The 12786-nt window shown below is 47.1% G+C and overlaps 2 protein-coding genes across 3 annotated transcripts in view; one reads left to right on the top strand and one right to left on the bottom strand.

The window, feature by feature from the left end:
• Window positions 1–12786, top strand: part of MATR3 (matrin 3) — a 1017354-nt gene that overhangs the window by 953720 nt on the left and 50848 nt on the right. The gene's annotated exons all lie outside the window — the stretch shown is intronic.
• Window positions 1–12786, bottom strand: part of SIL1 (SIL1 nucleotide exchange factor) — a 100078-nt gene that overhangs the window by 84719 nt on the left and 2573 nt on the right. For both annotated transcript variants that reach the window (XM_049829458.1, XM_049829457.1), the window contains exon 2: window positions 10767–10935. The gene's annotated coding sequence lies outside the window, so the exon portion shown is untranslated. The remainder of the gene's footprint in view (window positions 1–10766; window positions 10936–12786) is intronic.

Below are 12786 nucleotides of genomic sequence, written 5' to 3'. Positions count from 1 at the left end.
ATCAAGGCAATCGCAGGGCTCCTTCCACTAATGTCTGCAGTGGTATCTTCACGTGCTTGGATGAAAGGCATTATCCAAGTTTGCTTATTTTTTTCACTGCATTAGTACTTTTAAAGCAGTCTCAGTGGTCTTATGCAATTAAATAAGCCCTGGGACAGTAACGAGCACAAAAAGAGATCTGAGAGACTACCAGTACCATCATCTAGAAACGACTCTCATGATTATTTCCATTCTTCTACCCAGGCATTTCCCACCAAGACTAAAAAGAGAGTCTTGCTCCCCAAGCATAAGAGCCTCCCCAGTCTGAAACCAAAGCAGAACAGCCAGCCAGCAGCAGGCAGCATTCGTTCAGCAGTTTTTTTCCTAAGGAAATTTAAAATAGCAAAGAGCTCCAAGGGCTGCAATTGCAGAAGTAAATGCACAGACATGGGAAGCTGAAAGAGAACATAATTCATTCCCTCTCCTGTTCTTCATCATCTGCCACCTCTACTTTGGGGAATGGTTTTTTGCCTTTTAGAGCTATTTTAGATGTTACTTGTAGCAACATATGGAAAAAACAGTTTGAAATGTCACAGTGCAGCCTCCCTTTAATTGAACAATCCTTCAGGGACCCCATAATTGCTCCGGCCAAGCACAGGTGCTGGATGCTGCATGTCTGCTTCCTCAGGCATGGATGCAGGCCCAAGTCCTCCAGCAGAGGAGGAGGTTTCACAGACACCTCTGGAGGCCCGACTGCCATTATTAGAGGGCCCAGATCATCCACAGGGACTGTGACCTTCCTGCTGTCATCCTGCCTTTTGCCTCATCAGCCTCCGCTAAGCAGAGCTTTGATTGCCCAAGTGACTCCCAGTTCAGAGATCTTCTTTCCTTTTGCTGCCTAGACATGAAGGATGCTAAGCTGGAGTTCCTTAGCATCTTGGTTTTGGAGGGGCAGACTTTGATGTTGCACAGAGTGCCCATCACTGCGATTCCTCTGGTCTCTTCAAACAGCAGCAGAGCCACGGCTTGTGATCTGTGCAAAACAGCGTTTTCCTTGGGGAAGAAAAGTCACACTGGCGCTCATCTCCACCTTGTCATGGCAAAACAGGCTGTATTGGTGCTTCAAAGAGTTCTTCAACCTTAAATCCTTACGACATGGTGACAAATCAGGGAACCTGCCTCTACATCTCACGAATCCCAGCAGAGATTATGAAAAAGCATTTCTGCGAATGCCTTAGCCACCACAGGACCCTGCATGTGCCGCCAGAGTTGCACCAGCCTCCACACTTGAGGGCTGCAAGGTCCGCACGGCTACTCTCTGCAGGGAAGGCTCGAGCAACCACTTTACTACCGACATTTGAACTGCGCCATGAAGTGTGCACAATGAAGGGTCACGGATAGACTCAAAGAAGTAGTAAACCTTCCAAGCAGTAGGGCTGCTCCTAGTCCACAGGTCCCTCCTGAGCTCCATGACCATGCTCATTGCTCTTCAGAACCAGGGGGTTCACTCAGGAGCAGTACCTTAGCTCCATCCCACTGCCCCTCAGCCACAGGAAAGGCAGGCTCCAGCAGCCCAAAACCTAGGCTGGGGAAGAAGGGGAACAGAGATGTGACCAGGAGTGGTTTTCCTCCACGATTTTCCCAAGGGACAATGACTGTGTTTGTAACCTCAGCACCTTCCAGTCCAGAATAACAAGACCCACTTTTTCTCATCTGGAGCTTGGACCAACAGCAGGAGACCCAGCCACTTAAAAGGAACATCTTTTTGTTAGAGAATACCCTACAAAGAGCCATTTTGTGGACTGGCATATCTCAGTAGCTGAGCAGCACCAGTCCACAAAGGGTCCTTTCTTTGGCAGTCCTGGCTGTCACTGCATCTGCTGCCTCTGCCACGCACTCACAGGCAGTTGGAAGCAGCAGCCAAAGGATACAGTGATTTTCGCTCTCCATTTCTTGGCCTTTGCTGTACTTGCAAAGCCAAGGAGGACTCTCAAAATCTCCCTGCCTGCTGTAAGCGCTAACAGCAGGCTGTTAGCCACTCATACTCTTTAAGCTCTGATGAAAAATGCATCTGCAGCACCTTTCTCTCTGCTGTGAGACAGCAGAACATACTGAGCAGCTTCCTCTACATGCTGGTGGTGCTACAGCCTCATGTTGCCACATCTGGTGGGGAGATGGCAAATCCATCACAGGACTGCCAGGCCACATTTGCACTGAGGGAGCTTCTCCCATGAAGACCAGAGACTTCAGCTGCTCCCTCCTGCAAGCAGATTTTATCCCATGATGGACAAACTATTCTGCAGAGCTTCTGCATCAGCTGCCATCTAAATAAAGGTGTGATGTGAATCAAGGCTGTTTCAATGACAGCCTCTACAGTGACTTCCAGTGACCACAGACGTCACACGTCGAGACAAGTTTTGGCACCGACCCTGATCCAGGGAGTGAGAAATCTCAGTGCACCCAGAACCAGGCAGGGACGGTTACTCACACGTAGAAGGGTTTGCAGCATCAGGGTCAGACCACATATTTTTCCTGAGGCAAGGACCCTGTCATTTATGCATTAAATGGCACATTTATTCTGCTAGTCATGAAGGAATAATAATTACAGTGGCCTCCAGTCTCCAGCTCTTTCAGTCTGTACTTAAAGAAAGAGCAAAAAAGGACCAAAGCAAACAGCACTTCCACAAAAAATCTCTGAACTGGCTTTTAGTTGCTGGACAAAAGAGCGGCAGCTGATGAACCACTTCGCTTATTGTCCCGTCTAATTTCTATTTCATAACAGCAGCCCGGCACTGCAGGCAAAGCACTTCAGGAGGCAAAGCACCGCTCGGGTGGTTGAGTAGATCTGACCTTCAGCCTCCTGCCTCATCGCAGTGCTCCAGGTGTGCCACGACTGCCCAGAACCGTGCTGCCTGCAGTGCTTTCTTCTTTAACTGTAGGGTAAGCAGCACTGAGCCAGCCCGGGCATCTGGCGGGCTCTATGTGGCTAAGTGCTTTTGAACAGCACTGGAGGAGCCAGCACACGCCGGTGGGTCTGTCCACGTGCACAGCTACGAGATGCTCTCTCACAAACACATTTCTAGTGCACATAACTCTCATTCTAATCATGGAGTCAGTCCTGTTTCAGTGGAGATTTACAGAGAGGGGGTTTTTCTCAGAAGCAATAATAGATGGACAGCAGGAAAGAGAAGAAATTAATGAACACCGTAATTATTCCCAAAGTTGCAAATAGGAGTGATTCCTCACCCTGAGACAACTCTGGAAAACAAGATTAAAATGCTTAGGGGACATATTCTCAAAACTGTAGGTAATAGAACAGATAAAATGTATTTACAGTATCTCACAGGGGACATGTACTTTTTATTCTGCTGAGGAATGTAATATTCCACTCCTCATTACATAGTTAAAAAGGTGCCCTAAAAAAAAAGCAACTTAACAAAGCATCTTTAACGGCAACTGGGTCCGGTTCCAGAAACACAAGCTCTCTTCTGTCCCGCACACCAAGGCACAACAAGAAACACAACAACCATCTGCAGGAACACCCAGCACATAAGCAACATTAATAATCTATGCAAACAGCACAATTTAACAACCGGCAAAAAGAAGGTTGGAATGGGAGGTGGGCTACAACAACGCTCCCTCCACTGACACTAAGACGAGGAGGAGGGCAGGCTTGCCTTCTCCAACTTCCCCCGTGCCCGCAAAGCTACGGCTGCCAGCTAACAGACTGTGCCTGAAGTACCCACCAGCAGAAACAATTTGTCATGTGTCAGATCAAATAAACTCTTATGAGACCACTGTACTCCCTGAAGCAGACGGCTGCCAAACTCCAAAGGAGAAATCCAAGAAACCTAGCTGGCCGGTGTCAGACCCAAGTGCTCACGAAGACCAGCACACTTTTCATTTTTAAAACACATCAGTACAACACAATCTGTTCCTGTGCAGCACTCCCATGCGAGGCAGCCATCAACAATATCCATTACTAAAAAAAATTCGGTGTTTAAATTATCACACTGGGATGAAGCTCCTCATAGTCCAGAAACTTCACGTTCCATATCCAGTGGCACAGCATCTTGCTCATCCTAGGGAGGCATTAAGAGGGCTAATGTTTGTCAAAGAGCCTTGGCGTGGTAAGGTGCTGCAATGGATTACCATCCGTCTGAGCAAGCGCTCCTCCTCTCCCAGCCAGCCTCGCGCTCTCTCACTAGAAGTTAATTCCCCCAAAACTGAATTACAGATTACTTTTTTTTCTTTTAAATAGTCCTAGAGCCTTTTATTTTTGTTCACTCCTAAGCACTATCATAGCTTCCCACGCCCTGGGCTTGCGTCATTCCAGACGTTGTGTCGAGGCCCCTTGCAGGTCCCCCATTTGCAGCACAGTCTTGCAAGAACCATTAAAGCACAGGCTCTGGACTCCCAGCACTGGCTCTGCTGCAGGGCGTATCATTCTCTCTCTGTTATCCTGCTGGACAGGAGAATGAGCCCCTAAACCTGTTCTGGGCACATCTGCAAGATTTAATGGTGCCAGCCAGTACTGTGGGGAACCAAAATCACTCACCTGCTCCTGCAAAGATGAAGCTTATGCACATACTGGTCTGCACAGAGGGCAGATCCCTCAGTGCAGGGCTCAGCCGCCTGCTCCAGATGTTCCAGATGCCAGCGTGTTTCATCTGGGGTCAGCCACCTGAGCCCCAGCATGGCCAGGAAAACCTTTCCTTCCATAGAAGATAAATAATGGCCCCAGAAAAGTTTATCTGCAAGAGGCCTGAGGTCCTTGGATAGGAAGCTTGACCAGCCCACAGAGGAGGTTAGCTTATCACAATGTAAGAGCGATCAGAAAAAAGGCAGGAGATCCACAGGAAGGACAAGAGAAGTAGGAGATGCTGCACTGAGTCATCAAAAAGCAACTGCCTGCCCCAAAACCCAGCAATGGAGCCTCGAGTGACACTACAGATCAACAAAAAGAAGTGAGAAAAGGAAAAAACTGGCAGCCTAAAGCAAGGAACAAGGGAAGAACAAGGTGGCAGGCACAGGACATTCCCCTTGGTATTGGTAGTACCAGCGCAAACCTCAGCTTCATGGTTTTTTTTCCAGAATTTATTTAAAGAGCATCTGATGCCTCATGACAAGTTATATTTAGACACTGGTTTATCTGTACCAGGACTCATCTCCAGCCACAGGGACTGGCATCAAGCATAGGACACCGTCTTGCCAGCCTTACTTGGACAGGATTGTTGTTTCCTACAAGCATCGCATCCAGCACAGAAAACACCATCAGCCGGTACGTGCACCAGGAGAGCTGTAAAGTACTTGTGGCACTGCTTTCCAGCAAGGAGAAAACATAGGCTGTTACTGTAACACAGAAAGTGTTAAACCAAGATCTCATGAAGGAGGAGGTTAGCAGACAGAAGTCTGTCATTTACAGCAATGCTTTTCAGGCACTTAACAGCTGCAGAGACGCCAGTCAAGCACCAGGTTCCCACAGCCTCTCCCAGGCTTTACATGCTCCAATTTCGACCCAACAGCTCTTTGGACAGTGACCCACCCAGGGTCAGTCAGCAGTGAGCAGAGCCAGCACCAGGCACAGACAGCCCTCGCCCGCAGCCACCCCGCTGCCCTGGCCCAGGACCCATTTGCAGGCAGGTTAAGTAGGCAAAGCTTTAGGCATCAATCCAGGACACGGCTTGAACTCAAATCTCTGAACAGAGGACGGGGGGTCTGCCTCTGAAGAATTTACCTTTTTTTCAGGTCTCTGACTTGGACGGATTTCAGAGAAAAATGAAAGGGCTATACCACGCTGCAGGAGTCCAGGGCACCTGCACTGATTTCCTCAGCAAATTCTGCTTATGTTTCTAAACAATGGAAAATTTCCCAAACACTAAGAGAGGACAAAACCCATGCTAGCCACCAGAAAACAGCCAGAATTCAACAATGCTCCAGCTAGCAATCTCATTCTGCTCCTCAAGCAATTCTCCGCACAAACCCAAACAAAGGAGCCCATTTACATCATCACCAATGAATTTCTTTACCAGTAGAAAACTTGTACAAGTGCCACGCTTGTGAGTGCCATTATGATTTCTAACAGCCTCCTGCTGACGTTGAACAGACTTTCCAAGCTTCTCTGCATACATTTTGTACTTGATTACCCCACACTTGCTGGAAGAAAAGGCACAAAATGCACTCAAGAGCCACTTGCTTATTCCTGATTTGGGTACAACAATGCCGGATGCAACAACATCATTTTTACCTCCCAGCAACCTCACTGCGCCAGGGCTGGTGTGCACCACATCCAGCGCTGGAGACAGGCATTTCCCACCAAAGGAATGAGCACCTCTGTCCTGGTTTCGCTGGGATAATTTTCTTTCAAGTAGCTGGTATAGTGTTGCTTTGGATTCCATATGAGAAGAATGTTGATAACACGCTGATGTTTTCAGTTGTTGCTAAGTAGTGTTTATACTAAGTCAAGGATTTTTCAGATTCTCAGGCCCAGCCAGCAAGAAGGCTGGAGGGGCACAAGAAGTTGGGAGGGGACACAGCCAGGGCAGCTGACCCAAACTGGCCAAAGGGGTATTCCATACCATGCGACGTCATGCCTAGAATATAAACTGGGGGCAGTTGGCGTGGGGAGGGGAATCACCGCTCAGGAACTAACTGGGCATCGGTCAGCGAGTGGTGAGCAATCACACTGTGTATCACTTGCTTTGTATATTCCAATTCTTTTATTATTGTCATTTTGTTATTATTATTATTAGTTTCCTCCTTTCTGTCCTATTACACTGTCTTTATCCCAACCCATGAATTTTACTTTTTTTCCTGATTCTCTTCCCCATCCCACTGGGTCGGGGGGAAGCAAGTGAATGGCTGCATGGTACCTAGTTGCTGGCTGGGGTTAAACTACAAAAAAAAATCATATCAGGGTTACAGAACCAAAGGGCTGGATGAGGACCCATCTCTACAAGCCATAACACATTAAGCAACAACGCCATATTCAAAACTAAGTCCAGAGCTTGCAGCAGAACTTAGATCACCCAAAGCTCCTGCTGGAAATTTTCCATAGTGTAACAGTTTATTTTGTGGGCATGAAGAGATCAAGAAAATTAAGTCAGAGTAAGAAGAAAAAAGTCCCCCTAAAGTGAGTAACAGCACTAAAGCAGCACTTGTGAACAGGCCAAGTACATTTTAAGGGCTACACATTTTCACTTCCACCGTCCTGGAAAAGAAAATGGAGTGACTTTGTTCTGTATGTATATTGTCCACCATTTGTTATTGTCTGTCTGTTGATGCTTACTTGAAAAACAAAATTTAATTAAACCCCACAGTACTGCATAGCCTGCCTTTGAAATATGCCCGCATTAGTGGATCATTACAGTAAATGAAATACAGCTTCATACCGTATTTTTCAAATAACGTCCCAAAACATTTACAAATTAAATAATACTCTTGCAGAGAGAAATTAAGAGACACAGTGTTTAGCAAGGGCAAAGAGATGTTTACAGATGAAGTCTGAAATGAGACATGGAACCAGTGAGGCAGAGACGTGCCAGAGGGCTCTTCTAGACCTTGTCGAGGCGGTTCTCTGTCTACCGGAAACTAGACAAAGAAAGAGTGTGCCAGTGCCAGGCAAGCAGAAAGGGCAGCGTCCCCAAACCCCCAAGGAGGTTTCAGCATGAGCTCATTCAGGGTCTGGGGTGTGCTGGCATGGTCTGCCAAGCCAGAGAGGTGACTGCACTCCTCTGCATGCAGGAGAGCTCAATGCACCTACACACCCTCTGTGTCCTTTGGAAACTCGGCCAGAGCCGTAGTGGTCATAGGGAAGTGAACCTTTGCAACTGACTCAGAGCAGTGAAAATCTGGACGCTCAACGGGCTGAAAAAAAGGGATACAGAAAGGTGCTCTGTGACAGGATGAGAAATACACTGCTAATATTTACAGGGAGGAGAAAAATAAAGGGAGCTTTGGTTTATCGGGCTAAGTAAAAGCACAAGCAGGTTAGTGAGTCAGCGTTGGTCATAGCAGCAATACCTGATGTTGAACAAAGCAAAGCAGCACGTTAAAAAGCAAGTGAGTATTACATGAACCTTACAGCTCGGGCTTGGGCTTGAAGAGATCCAAGATTTGTCTCTTAATAGCATCTGGGGCAATAATAAGTATTCTTTGACAAATTATGTACTCTGAGAAATCATTTTCCCTAAACAAGTGTAGTCCATTACTGCACCCTTCTTCACACGAGCCTGGATAAGGCTGTGCCCTGCAGCTTCTACAGCCCCATCTCCATGGTGATGCACCAAGGAGGTACTGACTCCAGCAAGAAGGCAAACCTCCCCAAAGAAAAGGCTGAAGATGGCAGAGCTCTCACCATTGTGAGCCCCAGGGAAAGGTGGGCTGTGTGCGCTGAGTGCGCGCAGCACTGGCAGGCAGGGCTTTTGTGAGAAGCAGAGCATGCCAGCCTATGAGCAGGCTGGAAATGAAGAAGAAAACCTTGCAAGGGCACCTCTGGATCCATTTTACAGGAAGACAGTAACTAAGATTCACAGCTGCTGCCCATGTCGGGGATCAGCAACCAGCAGCCGAATTCCCGTAGGTCCTGCTGAGCTCTCATCAGCATGCTGAATCTATTATTTAAAGGGAAAACGTTCAGCCTGGCACATAATCATTAAAAGCTGTCAACTTCCAGCCTATGCAGGGCTTCCTCTGCAGAAAGGATCCTTCCCTATGAATTAGGGACTCCTCACCAACTTCACGTCACAAAATTAAAACGAGCAGCTGTGGCAGGGGGTGATCCATTATGCATCGCCTTATCAGTCCTACAACAATAATGAGCACTGGGACCCCAAGACACTATATGGCAAGGTTAGGCAAAAACCGACAGAATATAGAAAATGTAGCCCAGGAGCCTTCCTAAAGGAAAAATACAGTGGTAGAGGAGCATTGGGAGTGACCTAACAGAGCTGGCACACAGAGCATCCTTCCTGAACTGGGGAAGGAGACTCTGACGAGGCCATGCGGGTCCCAAACTGTCAAAAGCAAAGCAAGCACAGCACTTGTGCACCAGCAAGGTGGTTGACTCCCATCTGCTGACATACCCGCCTCGCCTCCCACACCAAAGCCTCCATCGGGTTCAACAACTCGTGTCCGCTTGCCCGTACACCCCCACACCCGCTCTCCCATCAGCAGACAGAGTGAACACTGCACGGCAGCACTCAGGCAGATTCAGGCTGGCTTTGTGATTTCCAGGCTGTGGCAAAGCCTCCCTGACACTTAAAAGCACCACAACCGGCTTGCATAAAAGATGAAGATTGCTGAGCCTCCTGCAGCCTTCCTGAGGTGAGAGCAATCTGTGAACGCTGTAATCATCAGGCAGCAGGAGTGTGCCGAAACCGGGGTGGCTAGACTGCAGCGTGAGAATAAAAATGATGGGGGCTTCACATTCACAGGTATTTCAAGAAACATGCTCATCTACAGCTCTCCAGCACTCTTCTCCACCTCTGAACATACCAAGAATGAGGTTTGAACATTTAAAACAGACCAGACAGCTACTCCCAATCTGCTGGAGGAAATAAAGGGAATGGGATGTCCAACAGGGAGGAGGGGGCACAGGCCAGACACCTCTAAAAGTGCCTTGCTTCTGCAGTTCAAGGTTAAACATCTCCTTTGCACTAATTTCTAAGTCTGCCTCCCTCAAAAGCTGCGCCAGGTAATTAGAATCATTATAACTATTATTAGACCATAATATTATTATAGCATTTTTGCTACACTTGACATCTGTTGGCTGATAGACTTAACTGGTACATAAGAAATAATTGTGGATAGATTTCTTGCAAATGAGCACCAACACGGAAGACATTAAAGCGTTCTGCGTTGAAAAAGTTAATTTTATGGAAGCATGCTTGAAATAAAAATTCTAAAATTAACAGCTAAACCTTTAAAAACTCTCATTAAAGAAACTCCTTGGGTTTAAAGTAGGCAGCCATTGAAAAAAATACTGACTTTTCTTTAGATGCTTAAAGGCATATACCTGGCTCGGTATATCCTTCAGATCAACATATGCATCTTCTTCCCACCTATTTCAGTGACCCAGAGGTTTCTAAATCATCCTTCCACCTTCCCTTCCCTCTTTCTGCAGCAGGCTTTTGAATTATTTGGGCAAAGAGTCTCACTGCACAGAGAACAAGTATAATCAGGACTCTTACAACCTGCTCACTGAAAATCTTATAGAATTATCAGCAAACACACATCTAGAATAAAATACAGCTTCTTGCATCCCATGAAGCCCAAAGGGCTTTGCAAACTGGACTTAGGATGCAATTTATCCACCACCGAGATTCAGCCATAATCCAGAGTGGAACACAATATTTCTACCAGTATTTAACTACAGCATGCAGTCCCCTGGAGAGAAGTAAGGAAGAATCCAACAGAAACCACAGGAATGTTTTAGGGAGGCTGATTTTCTCCCCTGAAACTGAAATTTGGTCAGGGCACCCACCATCAGCTGTGGACCAATAAAGGAGAACACACAGGGCACGGCTTCTCCATCCCATTGACGATGTCCTTGAAGCAGAGCCTGAGCGAACAGCTGTGGCCAGGTACCTCAAGTTACCAGCCTTGAGAGGTAGAAGAGATGAAAACCACAGAGGAACCCTGTATTGTCCTCGAATTCAGTGGGGCCCAAATTTCACCCCACAGTTACACCGATGCAAAGAAAGATGGTATAGTGGGTAGAAGTGCACTTCAGAAAAGGACCAACCTCTTAAAATTCAAAAAGCTGAACACAGCAGCTCAGTACTTACAGAACTCAGGGTGGTTAGAGGTGGTTCTCTTTGGACAGTGACGTTATCTCCAGTTAAATGTATTTCAGTTAAAGTAACTCCTCGTCATTAAGCTGAGTTTGCGCTGAGAAGGTGACCGGCAGAACCCTGGTAGAACGAGGTATCCTGCAACCGCTCCCACAGCAACACACTATTCAGGGATAAAAATGAGTGTAATTAAATTTTCCAGAGCACATAATTATTTTTTTTCCCAGAGCAGAGCAATCACACAAGAAACTTCAAATTTCTTGAGGAGAAAAATGTATTTTTACTGCCTTAGTCACATACAGACAAGCCTAACTCTCACTGAGGACAGGCCTACAGAAAAACAAAGGGGAGCAGGACACTACAGATGCAAATTGCTCCCATACATACCCCTCTGCTACCAAAGCAGAGAAAGCTGGAGAGCTCTCGGTGGAAAGCAGAGCTGAGCGACCAGAGGACTGCCTCTGAGCAATCCCAGCAAGCACCAGCGAGAAGCCCCAGTTAAGTGAGAGTCATGAAAGCTCTTGAAAATTATCCAGGTCTTCAGAAATGGGGCACAAGTCCCCCTCTACAGAGATCTGCCCACCACACCTCTGATCAGCACAACAGCATTAAAGCTGGCTTTTCACTCTATCAATCCAACACTTTCAGGCAAACCAGGGGAACTTGGACTAGGCAAGTCACCTTAACGAGGCACAGTGCTCATTACTAAGAATAATAAAAAAAAAACAACAAAGCAACTCACACACACACACACTTTAGGGGTAGCCATCAACAATTCCCTGTCACAGAGGGAGAAAACCTCACGTATGGGCCCTCAGAGCTCAGTCCAGGTCTGCTTGTATTCATCTTTTTCATTAATGGCCTGAACAATGGAAGAGAAAGTACTTTTATAAAACCTGAAAGGATGCCCAGCAGTTAAGAGCTAGAAGCACTCCAGAGGTCATGATCAGAATTGATAAACTGAAGAAAAGTTCCAAAAACACCCAGGAATCAATAAAAAGAAAAGCAAGGAAAACAATGCAAAGAACTGCACTTGGAAACAGCAAAAGCAAAGATCAAGCACACCAATACAACATGGGGGAAATCCCTCTGGACAGAGATAACGCTGAGGAAAATCGGGGACCGGACTAAAGATAAGACATGCATCCATGTTGTGACACCACAGTGCCAGCCGCAAAGCTAAACATCATTCTGTGATTTAAGAGCATAAAAATCCTAATTTTGGGCTGGAAGCCCATGCTCAGTGCTGGGTATCGCACCTAAGAAAGTTGCAGACAAACCAGAGGGTCTGGGCAACAAGCAGAGCAGTCAGCAGTGTAAAACCCAGCCACATAGCAGCTGTTGAAGGGTTTCTCCATCCCTGCTCCCATCCAGGGTCCTTATCAGCTGTTTACAAGGACAACCATCCATTGTGGTCCCCATTCTATGAAGGCAAGAGACAAAGTGCCCTGCCTAATTTGCTGCAAGGGCAAGTTAGATGAGGTATCAGGCCCTCCAAGACTGTGATTTCATCAAGTCCCAGAGGGAACTTGCCCCCATCCAGATCTGCACTAACATCCACTGCTGTCCAGTCTGGAGCCAAGTATCTCTCGCCTGGCCTCAGGACAGGGGCACTGACAAGGAGGCTTTTCCAGCCTGGCATTTCATTTTAGCATCCTCCACCTGGCCAGTCCTACACCACTACAGCAGTGATATCTTACAGCTAAATTAACAGTCCTCTCTTCCCCAAAATACAATAGGGCTCCTCATCCTGCCAAAAGGGCACCCACACAGTAACGCAGAACAAGCATAGCTGTAACCGTTTCAATCCACGTCTTCATTACCTTTCATAAATGAAGCTCTTCAGCTCAATTTGCCACCATGCTACTTTGGTGGTGAAGACAGCCTTCCCACATGCCGCAGGGTGAGGGATGCTGACCTGGGCTGCCCATGGGGAAGGGCAAGGCTTCCCTCCTCCCCTCTTACCCCCAAACATCTCCACTGACCCATGCAATGGGCTGTAGACACCACCCAG

The sequence above is a fragment of the Accipiter gentilis genome, chromosome 26, assembly GCF_929443795.1.
Source record: "Accipiter gentilis chromosome 26, bAccGen1.1, whole genome shotgun sequence".
Lineage (NCBI taxonomy): Eukaryota > Metazoa > Chordata > Aves > Accipitriformes > Accipitridae > Astur > Astur gentilis.
This window is presented reverse-complemented; position numbering and strand designations above follow the sequence as displayed.